We start from the raw sequence: 12556 nt of genomic DNA on the forward strand, positions 1-12556 counted from the left end.
ACAACCATTACAACAATCATACCATAGGCTAGCTTCTAGGGTTTAGCCTCCTTGATCTCGTGGTAGATCCACTCTTGTACTACCCATATCATCAATATCAATCAAGCAGGAGTAGGGTTTTACCTCCATCGAGAGGGCCCGAACCTGGGTAAAAACATCGTGTCCCTTGTCTCCTATTACCATCCGCCTAGACGCACAGTTTGGGACCCCTACCCGAGATCCGCCGGTTTTGACACCGACATTGGTGCTTTCATTGAGAGTTCCTCTGTGTCATCACCGATAGGCTTGATGGCTTCTTCAATCAACAACAACGCCGTCCAGGGTTAGACTTTTCTCCCCGGACAGATCTTCGTATTTGGCGGCTTCGCACTGCGGGCCAATTCACTTGGCCACCTAGAGCAGATCGAAAGCTACGCCCCTGGCCATCAGGTCAGGTTTGGAAGCCTAAACTTCACGGCTGACATCCGCGGGGACTTGATCTTCGATGGAGTCGAGCCACAGCCAAGCGTGCCAGACTGTCACGATGGGCACGATCTAGCTCTGCCGCCAGACAGTACCTTGGAGGCCGCACACGAGTCCGCTCTGACCCATAGTTCGGAGCCGACCGTGCAGATCGAGGACAGGTGGTTGGACACCGCCTCGGGAGCTGCAACTTCCACGGTGATGGAGCCGAATACTGACCTTGTCCGTTATAAAGCTCGTGACTCCGAGGCGCCGGACTCCTCGCCGGACTCCGAACCTCCTGCGCCCCTACCAATCGTATCCGATTGGGCGCCGATCATGGAGTTCACCGCCGCACACATCTTTCAGCACTCACCCTTTGGCGACATTCTAAATTCGCTAAAGCATCTCTCGTTATCAGGAAAACCCTGGCCGGACTACGGTCAGGATGGTTGGGAGGTGGACGACGAAGAAATTCAAGGCCCACCCATGACCCACTTTGTAGCCATTGTCGACGATCTAACTGACATGCTAGACTACGACTCCGAAGACATCGACGGTATGGACGACGATGCCAAAGACTACCAAGAACCAGCGCCTACCGAGCACTGGAAGGCCACCCCAACCAATGATGTATATATGGTGGACACCCCAAAAGGAAGCGATAACGAGGAACAACGGGACGCGGCAAAGGATAATTCTGCTGACAAACAACCAAAACGGCGACGCAGACACCGCCCTAAGTCCCGCCTCGACAAAAACAGCACTCCGAATGACCCAGCAATAGAGCTGGGCAAACCAGTGGACGACGAACATGCAACCAAGCAACCATCTGAGCAGTACGAATCGGATAATCAATCCATGCCCGGCGAAAACAACAGTCCAGACGACCTCCCGCCGGACACACCAGCGGAGCATAAGAACCTTCATAAAAGACTTGTCGCCACTGCAAGAAGTCTGAAAAAGGAAAAACGGAAGCTCAAAACAGCGGAAGACATACTCAGAATGAGGTGGAGCAAAGTACTCAAGACCGCGGACAAATATGGCAATAGCCACCAAACAAAGAGCTACCCGAAGCGCAAGCTGCTGCCAGAATTCGACGAGGAGGCCATAGAGCCCCCACAGTCAAAAAGCAAAGAGGCCGCCTGGCCGGATAGACGACCAGACGACAGGCCAAAAGCGACAAGCGGCGCCGCACACAAGACGACACACGATCCTCACAAAACAGATGGCCCAGTCAGGTCCATTTACGGGCCAAAAAAGAGGGCCCCAGGAAGCAACACAACATTCCGCATGCTCGAAGATAACGGCACGTCTAAATACAGGGGCGTCCCACACCCACTATGTTTCACCGATGAGGTGCTGGATCATGAATTTCCAGCGGGATTCAAACCAATAAACATAGAGGCATACGACGGAACAACAGACCCCAGAGTCTGGATTGAGGATTACATACTGCACATACACATGGCTAGAGGAGACGATCTCCACGCCATAAAATATCTTCCCCTCAAGCTCAAAGGGCCAGCTCGGCATTGGCTCAAAAGCCTCCCAGAAAATACTGTTGGAAGTTGGGAAGAGCTCGAGGATGCGTTTAGAGCAAATTTTCACGGGACTTATGTCCGACCTCCGGATGCAGACGACTTAAGTCACATAACTCAACAGCCCGGAGAGTCAGAGCGCAAATTCTAAAACAGGTTTCTTACCAAAAAGAACCAAATAGTCGACTATCCGGACGCCGAAGCTTTAGCAGCTTTCAAACATAATGTCCGAGACGAATGGCTCCCCAGACACCTCGGCCAGGAGAAGCCGAGAACTATGGCCGCGCTAACAAGCCTCATGACCCGCTTTTGCGTAGGGGAGGATAGCTGGCTGGCAAGATGCAGCACCAGCGACCCGAGTACATCCGAGATCAGAGATGGAAACGGAAAATCATGGTGCAGAAAGGACCAGCGCCGAAATAAAGAAAAAAGCCCGAAGAATACGGCGGTCAACGCCAGATTCAAAAGCTCGCGGCCGAACAACAAAGCACTGCCCCTTAAGGACAACAGTGAAGAGCTATCCAGCTTAAACAAAACTTTGGATCGGATATGTCAAATCCACAGCACCTCCGGAAGGCCTGCAAAACCACACCCACCGAGACTGTTGGGTTTTCAAACAGTCCGGCCGACTCAACGCCAAACACAAGGGGCTCCACGCGCCAAGCGAGGATGATGACGAACCCCACCAGCAGAGCACTGGAAAACAAAAGACTTTCCCACAAGAAGTCAAAACAGTAAATTCACTTCATGTGACAATACAGAACAACAGTGCGGCACCCGCCAAAATAGGCGTCGCACGGTCCACCCCAGCGGAACCTCGAGATTGGATGTCAAAACCAATTACTTTCGATCACCTGGATTATTCCAGAAGTATTCGAAATGCAGGATGGACTGCTCTGATATTGGATCCTATAATCGACGGACTACAATTTACACAAGTCCTGATGGACGGCGGCAGCGATTTAAACTTGTTATATCCCAACACAATCCACAAGCTGGGGATAGACCTTACTAAAATTCGACATAGCCGCACTTCCTTCAAAGGAGTGACGCTAGGCCCCTACGCCAAGTGCACAGGCTCCTTACTACTAGAAGTTGTGTTCGGGTCACCCGACAACTTCCGACGCGAAAAGCTAGTCTTTCATGTTGCCCCATTCAAAAGTAGCCATCAAGCACTATTGGGACGTGAACCTTTTGTCTGCTTTAACGCAATACCACACTACGCGTCTCTTACACTTAAAATGCCCGGTCCTCGCGGCATCATCTCATTAAAAGGTCGTTCAAGACCCCGGACACGGCTAGACGAGTCCGGCATAAAATAAGCTAGGGGCTCCCTAGCCGAACACCCCTTTACAAGGGGCTGTGCATATGAGCTAATATAAGCTCAGCTTCATTCATTCATTTATATTTCGATTTCTAATTCATTTTTTGCACAATTACTTTTCAAACTAAGTTCCTCTATTTTACAGATGAACAACGTGTTACACCCGTCCAGGATACAGCACAACGGAGACACAGGCGCAGACGTGCAGTAGGGACCCGTTGCAAGGATTCTTTTCAGATTAAGACCCTGCGTAAACCTTTTTTACTGTCTCTTGTTGCTATATATCCCCTGGTTTTTCGCTATAACCGGAGAGGAGACTGACGTTTTGGCATCGGCTGCGTCAGAGGACCTTGCGCGTACCTAGACACTAGGGGCTTAGGGCGTTGTTCTGCCCGCTATCATAAAGACCGAATACCTTAGGGAGTGTTCGGCGTCTCGAGTTAGGCCTTATATGCATCAGCTCTGAATCATGTCTTTGGTCAAATGTTGGGTTTGCCCGGCTCCTGTGTTTTGCTGCCTTACGTTCCGTATCATCGGCTAACGCGGCACCAGGAGAACTACTGCGATTGTGCCCCGGTACGGCCGGGCGAGCACCTCAGTAGAGAAAGCCGAAAACTGACTGTCATGATGCAGCGAGAGACTGGTCAACCACTCGATCGACTACCGGAATGTTTAGAATTCCTCTGCTTTGACGAAGGACCGTTTCCCGGTCAGGCACATACGCGCCCCGAATTCGGAGAGCGCGGTACCCCTAGGGGCTATATCGTAGCCCCACCCTCGAACTCCTATGGCTAAGTGAAAGTGATAAAGCATTATAGTCCGGTTGCCTCGTTTGCTACGCTGCCACCTCCTTCATAGGACCGAGACGTCGGATTAAGTGTGAAAATGCGCTATTTTTGCGAACACCCCCGCACCTTGTGCGTGGGGGCTGAAGCCGACGACTGCCATCTTTCAAGTTATACACACGTATACATAAACGGCCGCACAGGAGATATTTTAATACTTGAACACACAAGTACCAAAAAGCGCTTACATCATAAACATCGTTTTACAAACCAAAATGTTCATTTGAACGTGACATTCTTTGAGCACCGCGACTCTATTACACGACCACCATGCAGAACTTCCCCAAAATAGTGCTCGACGGGTAACCGGCTCTCGTCTGAACCCTGGGTCGCAACAGCGGTGGCATCCATCTCTGTCCAATGTGTCTTCACACGGGCGAGGGCCATCCGTGCACCCTCTATGCAGGCTGACCGCTTCATCGCCTTGATATGCGGAACCGCCCCAAGAAATTGCTGCAATAAGCCAAAATAACTCTTCGGCTTGGGCCTATCCGGCCAGACATGAGTCACGATATCCGTCATGGCAAGTCCGGACAATCTATTCAGCTCAGCCCACTCGGCCAACCGATCGGTCAGCAGAAGTGAACGCTCCGGACTATGGAATTGAGACCAAAATAGCTCTTCCGTCTTGTGATTCCTCTCACTTCGGAAGTGCACAACGGCATCCGCCACACTCGCCGCTATGTCCATATAAGGATCCTCCGGACCCCACAGCTGGCCAAGCTGAGCATACTTTGCATCTGTAAACCTTCGGCGCAGCAAAAAGGGCTTGCCAGCCACAATGTCTCCGTCTTGGCGCAGCTCCTCCTTTATAGCCTGCATTGCAGAACGGGCATCCTTGGCTTCGGCGGTGGCCTTCCCCAGGTCTTCTCGCTCCGCTAGGCGCTCCTTTTCAAGAGCCCCATTGCGGTCGGCAGCATCTTTTAACTTCATGGCCATTTCGGCCATCTCCTCCCTGCTTCGGCAGTGTGCAACCCTTTCAGCTTCTAGCTCTTCGGCCGCCCTCCAGGCAGCCGCATCACTCCTTCTGGCTTGCTCCTTGGCTTGAGCAAGTTCTGCCCGAAGGCTCTCCACAGCAGCGGCACCATCTGCATTGAACACACATGTTGTAAGGAGTGGGCTTCGGCTCCCTTACCAGGTGACCATGGAGAAAAAACCTACCTTGTGACTCGTCAAGTCGTTTATTGACCAGCGTGATGTCCGCATCCGCAACATCGAGCTGCCGCTTCAGTTCGGCAACTCCATCTGTCCGGCTAGCCACCGAACTATCCGCCACCTGCTTAGGAAAGGCGTAAATTAATACCTGGGATTTTGATCCTCGGCACGTTGTCGTTCTCGACACCCTACCGAGTCTCAGGGGCTACTATCTATACAGGGCGCACTTTACATGTAAAACTGTCAACGGGTATGTCATTTTTACGTACCTCAAACCCCGCCAGCAAACTCCTGACGGCATCACGCAATCCGCCTTCGGCGGATGAAATTCTTTCAATCACCATACTCATCAGTGTACGATGACCTTCTGAGAGGGACGCCCTCTCAAGCAGATCCTTCAGCTCCCCCGGTCGCACACCAGTTGGTGCCGAACTATTCGGCCCTGCCGGACTCGGGGATACCCTCCGTGATGACACTTCAGGCTTGTCCGCCCCATCCGATGGGGCGGCAGATGGGGGCGTCTCGCTCTCCATCATATCCGGACGGAGTTCCCCCAAAGACGAGCTCATCTGAGAAGGGAGGAGATCCGAACTACAAGGTAAAAACTTAAGTTATCCTCAGAAGCACAAATAGGGATGTCCCTTGTTACAAAACTCCCTTTTTTCTACTCACGGCTCGCTGGTGAGCTTATCCTTTAGGGGAGACTGTGCGGCCGGAGCCTCTCCGGACGCAGGACCCTCTGGTGAAGATTTCTTCCCCCGCTTCGGGGCTTTGGCCTCCGGGTTTTCGAAGGCGGTCCTCTTCTCCCCCTGGAAGGAGGGATTCTCGATCCCCTCTTCCTCAAAAGCCTCCTTGGTTGAGGCGGTAGTTCCTCTATTCTTCCCTTCGCCTTCCTTTGTAGGCGCAACCTCCAGCATCCTGACCAGCACGGGATCCGGCGTGGTCTCTGGGAGGGGGGCCGGACACCGTATCAGCTTTGCTTGCGCTATCCACTCCTGTTTAGAGGGCAGTTGGTCAAAAAGTGAATCATAGAAAGGCAAACAAATGGCATGTCCGGACACAGAGCTACTTACTTGTGTATCCGGGTGATTGCAGCTTAGGCCGGCGTCCTCGGTCAATTCCGGACACGCTTCTCGCGATCTGAAGAACAGTTTGTACATCTCCACGGGTGTCGCACCCATGAAGTGTTGGAGAATTCGTGGTCCCTCCGGATTAAACTCCCACTGCCGGAGAGGACGGCGTTTGCAGGGCAGGAGACGCCTAATCAGCATGACCTGCATCACCATGACCAGATCGATCTCCCTCGCCTGGAGGTCTTGAATCCGGCCCTGCAATAGGGGCACGTCCTTTGACGGCCCCCAGTTGAGCCCTCGACTGACCCATGACATCAGCCGCTGTGGAGGGCCCCAGCGGAAGATGGGCGGCGGCTTCTGCCTGCTGCCCCTGGGAGCGGTTATGTAGAACCACTCCTGCTGCCACAAGCCGAGCTCCTCCTGAAAAGAGCCCTCGGGCCATGGAGCGTCGACCCTTCTGCTTACAACCACCCCGCCGCACTCTGCTTGACGCCCCTCGATCATCTTTGGCTCCACGTCGAAGGTCTTAAGCCACAAGCCGAAGTGAGGGGTAACACGGAGGAAGGCCTCGTAAACGACAATGAATGAAGAGATATGGAGGATGGACTCCGGAGCCAAGTCGTGGAATTCCAACCCATAGTAAAACATGAGCCCTCTCACAAAAGGATCCATCGGGAAGCCTAAACCCCGACGGAGGTGGGATACGAACACGACATACTTGCCGGGCTCGGGGGTGGGGATGACTTGCCCTTTGGCAGGCAACCTATGCGAAATCTCGTAAGACAGGTACTTGGCCTCTCGCAGCTTTAGCACGTCTTCTTCCGTGACGGAAGAAGGCATCCACCAGCCCTGTAGGTCGGAGCCGGACATTGTTGAAGGTCCGAAGCGCTCGAATCTGAGGCTCTGGGTGTTGGAACTCGGGGCAGGGAGTGGATTTGATTGAGGATTGAAGAAAAGAAACGAGCCTTGGTCCCGTTATAAAGAAAGGGAATACCAAGAGACGTCCCCGTGACCGTTCGTTACACGCCTCCGATAGAGGGGGCGTGGCGATGGGCGCGGTTGGGTTATCCACGTCCGTATTGATGAGAATCCCAGAATAAGGGGAACACGATCTCTGCCTCGACAAGACGTGCCAAGAAAACTGCTTCGCTAAACGCACTAAGGTGGTATAATAAAAAACGATTCAAGTAAAGGCTTGGTAGTGGCATGACGTCACGCCACAAAGCACGTCAGCAGATTGAACTTTTGTACATATTATTCTCTCTACGGTGGAATGTGGAATTTATTTTGCAGAGCCGGACACTATCCTGGTGTTCAAAATCTTCTATGAATTATTCGGAGGAGGAACCCGCCTTGCAATGCCGAACAATATGCGCGCCGGACTCATCGTCATTGAAGCCTGGTTCAGGGGCTACTGAGGGAGTCCTGGACTAGGGGGTGTCCGGACAGCCGGACTATCATCGTCAGCCGGACTCCAAGACTATGAAGATACAAGATTGAAGACTTCGTCCCGTGTTCGGATGGGACTTTCCTTGGCGTGGAAGGCAAGCTTGGCGATATGGATATGTAGATCTCCTACCATTGTAACCGACTCTGTGTAACCCTAGCCCTCTCCGGTGTCTATATAAACCGGAGGGTTTTAGTCCGTAGGACACACAACCATTACAACAATCATACCATAGGCTAGCTTCTAGGGTTTAGCCTCCTTGATCTCGTGGTAGATCCACTCTTGTAGTACCCATATCATCAATATCAATCAAGCAGGAGTAGGGTTTTACCTCCATCGAGAGGGCCCGAACATGGGTAAAAACATCGTGTCCCTTGTCTCCTGTTACCATCCGCCTAGACGCACAGTTCGGGACCCCCTACCCGAGATCCGCCGGTTTTGACACCGACATAGGGCGTGCCCCCTATCTCGTGGGCCCCTAGGACGGCCACCGACGTACTTCTTCCTCCTATATATACCTACGTACCACGAAAACATCCATGAGCACCATGAAACACAATTTCCACCGCCGTAACCTTCTGTATCCGCGAGATCCCATCTTGGAGCCTTCGCCGACACTCTACCGGAGGGGGAATCAACCATGGAGGGCTTCTACATCAACATCCTTGCCCCTCCGATGAGTTGTGAGTAGTTTACCACAGACCTACGGGTCCATAGTTATTAGCGAGATGGCTTCTTATCTCTTTTTGGATCTCAATACAATGTTCTCCCCCTCTCTTGTGGAGATCTATTTGAGGTAAACTCTTTTTGCGGTGTGTTTGTCGAGATCCGATGAATTGTGGGTTTATGATCAAGTTTATCTATGAATAATATTTGAATCTTCTCTGAATTCTTTTATGTATGATTGAGTTGTCTTTGTAAGTCTCTTCGAATTATCAGTTTGGTTTGGCCTACTAGATTGATCTTTCTTGCCATGGTAGAAGTGCTTAGCTTTGGGTTTAATCTTGCGGTGTCCTTACCCAGTGACAGAAAGGGTTGCAAGGCACGTATTGTATTGTTGCCGTCGAGGATAACAAGATGGGGTTTATATCATATTGCTTGAGTATATCCCTCTACATTATGTCATCTTGCTTAATGCGTTACTCTGTTCTTATGAACTTAATACTCTAGATGCAGGCAGGAGTCGGTCGATGTGTGGAGTAATAGTAGTAGATGTAGGCAGGAGTCGGTCTACTTGTTATGGACGTGATGCCTATATACATGATCATGCCTAGATAATCTCATAACTATGCGCTTTTCTATCAGTTGCTCGACAGTAATTTGTTCACCCCCCGTAATACTTATGCTATCTTGAGAGAAGCCTCTAGTGAAACCTATGGCCCCCGGGTCTATCTCTTATCATATTTGCTTTCAATCTACTTTATTTGCATCTTTACTTTTTGCATCTATAATATTAAATACCAAAAATATATTTATCTTATCATACTATCTTTATTAGATCTCATTTTCGCAAGTGGCCGTGAAGGGATTGACAACCCCTTTATTGTGTTGGTTGCGAGTTCTCAGTTTGTTTGTGTAGGTGCATGGGACTTTTGAGGAGCCGCCTACTGGATTGATACCTTGGTTCTCAAAAACTGAGGGAAATACTTACGCTACTATCACTGCATCACCCTCTCCTCTTTGAGGAAAACAAACACAAGCTCGAGACGTAGCATATACAGACAAGAAGAGGTGATCAATCGGAAAAACTTGCCAGGCGCCACTAAGTATATAGGTCCTGCTCATCCTCATGCTCGTGATCATCACCATCATCATCTCCCCCTTGGTTATAAATTTTTTCAAGTATAGGTGGTAGAATGTTCACAGGACCTTTGAAACACAACAAGGTTAATTAGTAAAGGGAAACTAGCTAACCCGCATGCATGTGGATGAAACAATTATAATTACGGTGGAAGACAAACATACCGAAACCATAAGGACTCCATGCAAAAACAGTGCCATGAGTGGTGGCAGCAAACACAAGACGCTCGTATTGAATTGCATCACAATACTCATCCGTGTGCAAAAATTTATTTTTGAGCAATATCCATCGAGGCATGGAAGTAAGGACAGTAACACGCTTGTCGAAGATAGCAACAACTTCATAGTTCGTGTGATCCCAAGAGCGGTTGGGAACTCAAAAAATTGCTATCTTCCGTAGATGACAGTCACCATAATCGTATTTGAACGTACTTAGATCATCTGTGTGCTCAATCTCAGGGCACTCTGATATTTTTCGAAGTGGAATCCGCTGACGAGTGTACACATTCACAAGTTCCCACTCGCAGTTGTACCCAATATAAACAACCCAATCTCCATTTGCGCCTACCTAGGCCTTACCCTTAAGCGGCATCAGCTTGCACAATGCGAGGCTTCCATCGTCCGCGCGCCAGCGAGCAGGGTCATGGCGAACAAGACAGGGAGATCAACCTGCTCCTAGACCCTTGGGTTCTTTGTAATGTTGTTATTAGTTGAGTCGAGAATGGTCTTGAACGAACCTGCCATGCTAGCCGAGGTGATGATGTCGCATCGATCAATTAGTTCCTCCACCACGTCATCTTTCAGATCGGGGCAAGAATAATAGGGTCGTTTCTGGCCTGTTCCCTCCATTGAGAAGACGATCGAACAATGGCAGAAGGAAGGGTGAAGGCAAATGGAGGAGGGAGGAAGAGCATGCAACAACAGTTCCAAATCAAGAGGGAAAGGTGAAGAGGTGATGGACGGTTGCCATAATACAGGAAGAGGCGCCCCGGACTACATAGACGTCTGTTCTGAAATTTTACAAAAGGACTCACTTTCGTCTCACTAACATGTTAGAACGGGACCACATGTCAACGAAACATGGTGTGTCATTTCTCGTGCAAAATGCGATCTAGCCGCATTGGCCCGAGGTGCCGCATTATTTCTCAACTTTATTTTTGTAATGGCGTGCTGTTCAGTTTTGAAGCATGACTAACTGGTACTGTATGCAGAGAAAATATAAACTACTCTACCACTACTCCACTGCTAGTACTAGTATCAAAAACCATTAGGCTGGAGCTTCAACACTTGCTTGCTAAGAGCTGCCCACTTGCTTCTAACACTATCACCCTCTCTCCAGATCTGAAAAATATGATCTCTCTCTCCCTCCTAACTGGTGGTCACAGATCTGCCGGTGAAGAAAAGGATGTGCAGCGTTGACGCACTCGTCGTCGGCGAGCGATGTATGCACTGCTGACAAGGCCGTCCTCTCATACCTAGCGCCCGCGCGGGATGGCCTCTGTACCCAAGCTTGCTGCCATAGTGTGTGCGGAGGGCGACGACCACGAGCGAAGCCACCTCCCGCCGACCCTTAGGTATGCTACCTCTTTTCGAACCATGCCCTTGTTCTATTGCCCCATCTGCCACGTCACTGCATGTGGATCTTTTTCCACTCCACCATCTTCCCAATTTGCTATCCTCTGCTCTACTGGTCACATAGACGAAAACCTTAATTTGCACTATTAAAGGAAACCCTACTTCATGCAGACTAATCCATGTCTGGGTTGAATAAGGAAAGGAAGGGAGAAAGTACCATCGATGAGACTAGGCATCGAACCCGCATCTAGGTTGAAAAGGGGAAAATCGGTAGCTAAAGAACGAATCTCGTGTCTCCTGGTTGAAAAAGGGTAGAAAGGCATGACAATGCAATAGAGAATGACCAGGTCGATCGGTTTGTTGTCCTCAGATATGAAAAAGGTGGCTAAAGAGAACAAAAATGGGACGTAATCCACATATGCTGCCTAGATATTTGTTGCTCTGGGCAACCATGCCTCCCTCACCAATCTATGCGTCCATGGAGGTACATCGTACTAGTGCGCCCACTGTCCGAATGGGCCTCCCATGCTCCTATTGCCACTTTTTTGCTGTTAGTATAAGACCAGCGGTAAAGTCAAGCCATGCTACTGCTAAAGTGATGCCACATTTAACTAATGTTGCACTCAGTCTAATGCCACCGATAAATTTAAGCAATGCCATTTAATGTCAATGGATTATTCTAGGGTTAGCTGTTGATTGTGGATGTATTAAAGATTTTTCAGCTAAGGCATTCTAATGTTGTTGCACAACCAGTATACCTACGATGGACCTTGCTTCTACCTTCATATTTTTGCACTGTTAATGCTTATAGATTACATACCTCACTTTCATGAGATAAGTCAATTTTTTTGTACAGTGTCACCAAAATGCCAAGGCACTGATGTAATTTTATTTTGGTTAAGCTGCACACAAAATTATGAAGACATGAGGAAAGGTCAAGAGTGGGCACCTCCTCCTCCGACTGTTCTCTTCATTCATTCAATCAAGTTTTTATGTTTGATCGATTATCAAGATTTGGATAGCAATTTTGAGGTCCCCTCGACTTCGAAATGATATTTACCTTGAAGGTACATGGTTTGCAATTTTTTTATACTATCATTAGTTAAGAATGCTAGTCACCTTTAGACTTTTGTATTTGGTTTAATGCTGTTGCACAACTAGTGTACCAATGCTGAAACATGTTACTTTTACATTTTGTATTGTCAATGCTTATAGAAATCTTCCAGTGCTAGCTTATGGAAATTTATTCAATAAAACCATTGTACCATACCTCGTAATAAAAAAACTACTCTACTATTGCACTAGCCATTGGATTAGTGTATATTTGTACTATTCGAATGGTGTTGCATTAGCGT

Source organism: Triticum dicoccoides, chromosome 5B, assembly GCF_002162155.2.
Source record: "Triticum dicoccoides isolate Atlit2015 ecotype Zavitan chromosome 5B, WEW_v2.0, whole genome shotgun sequence".
In the NCBI taxonomy this organism is placed as follows: domain Eukaryota; kingdom Viridiplantae; phylum Streptophyta; class Magnoliopsida; order Poales; family Poaceae; genus Triticum; species Triticum dicoccoides.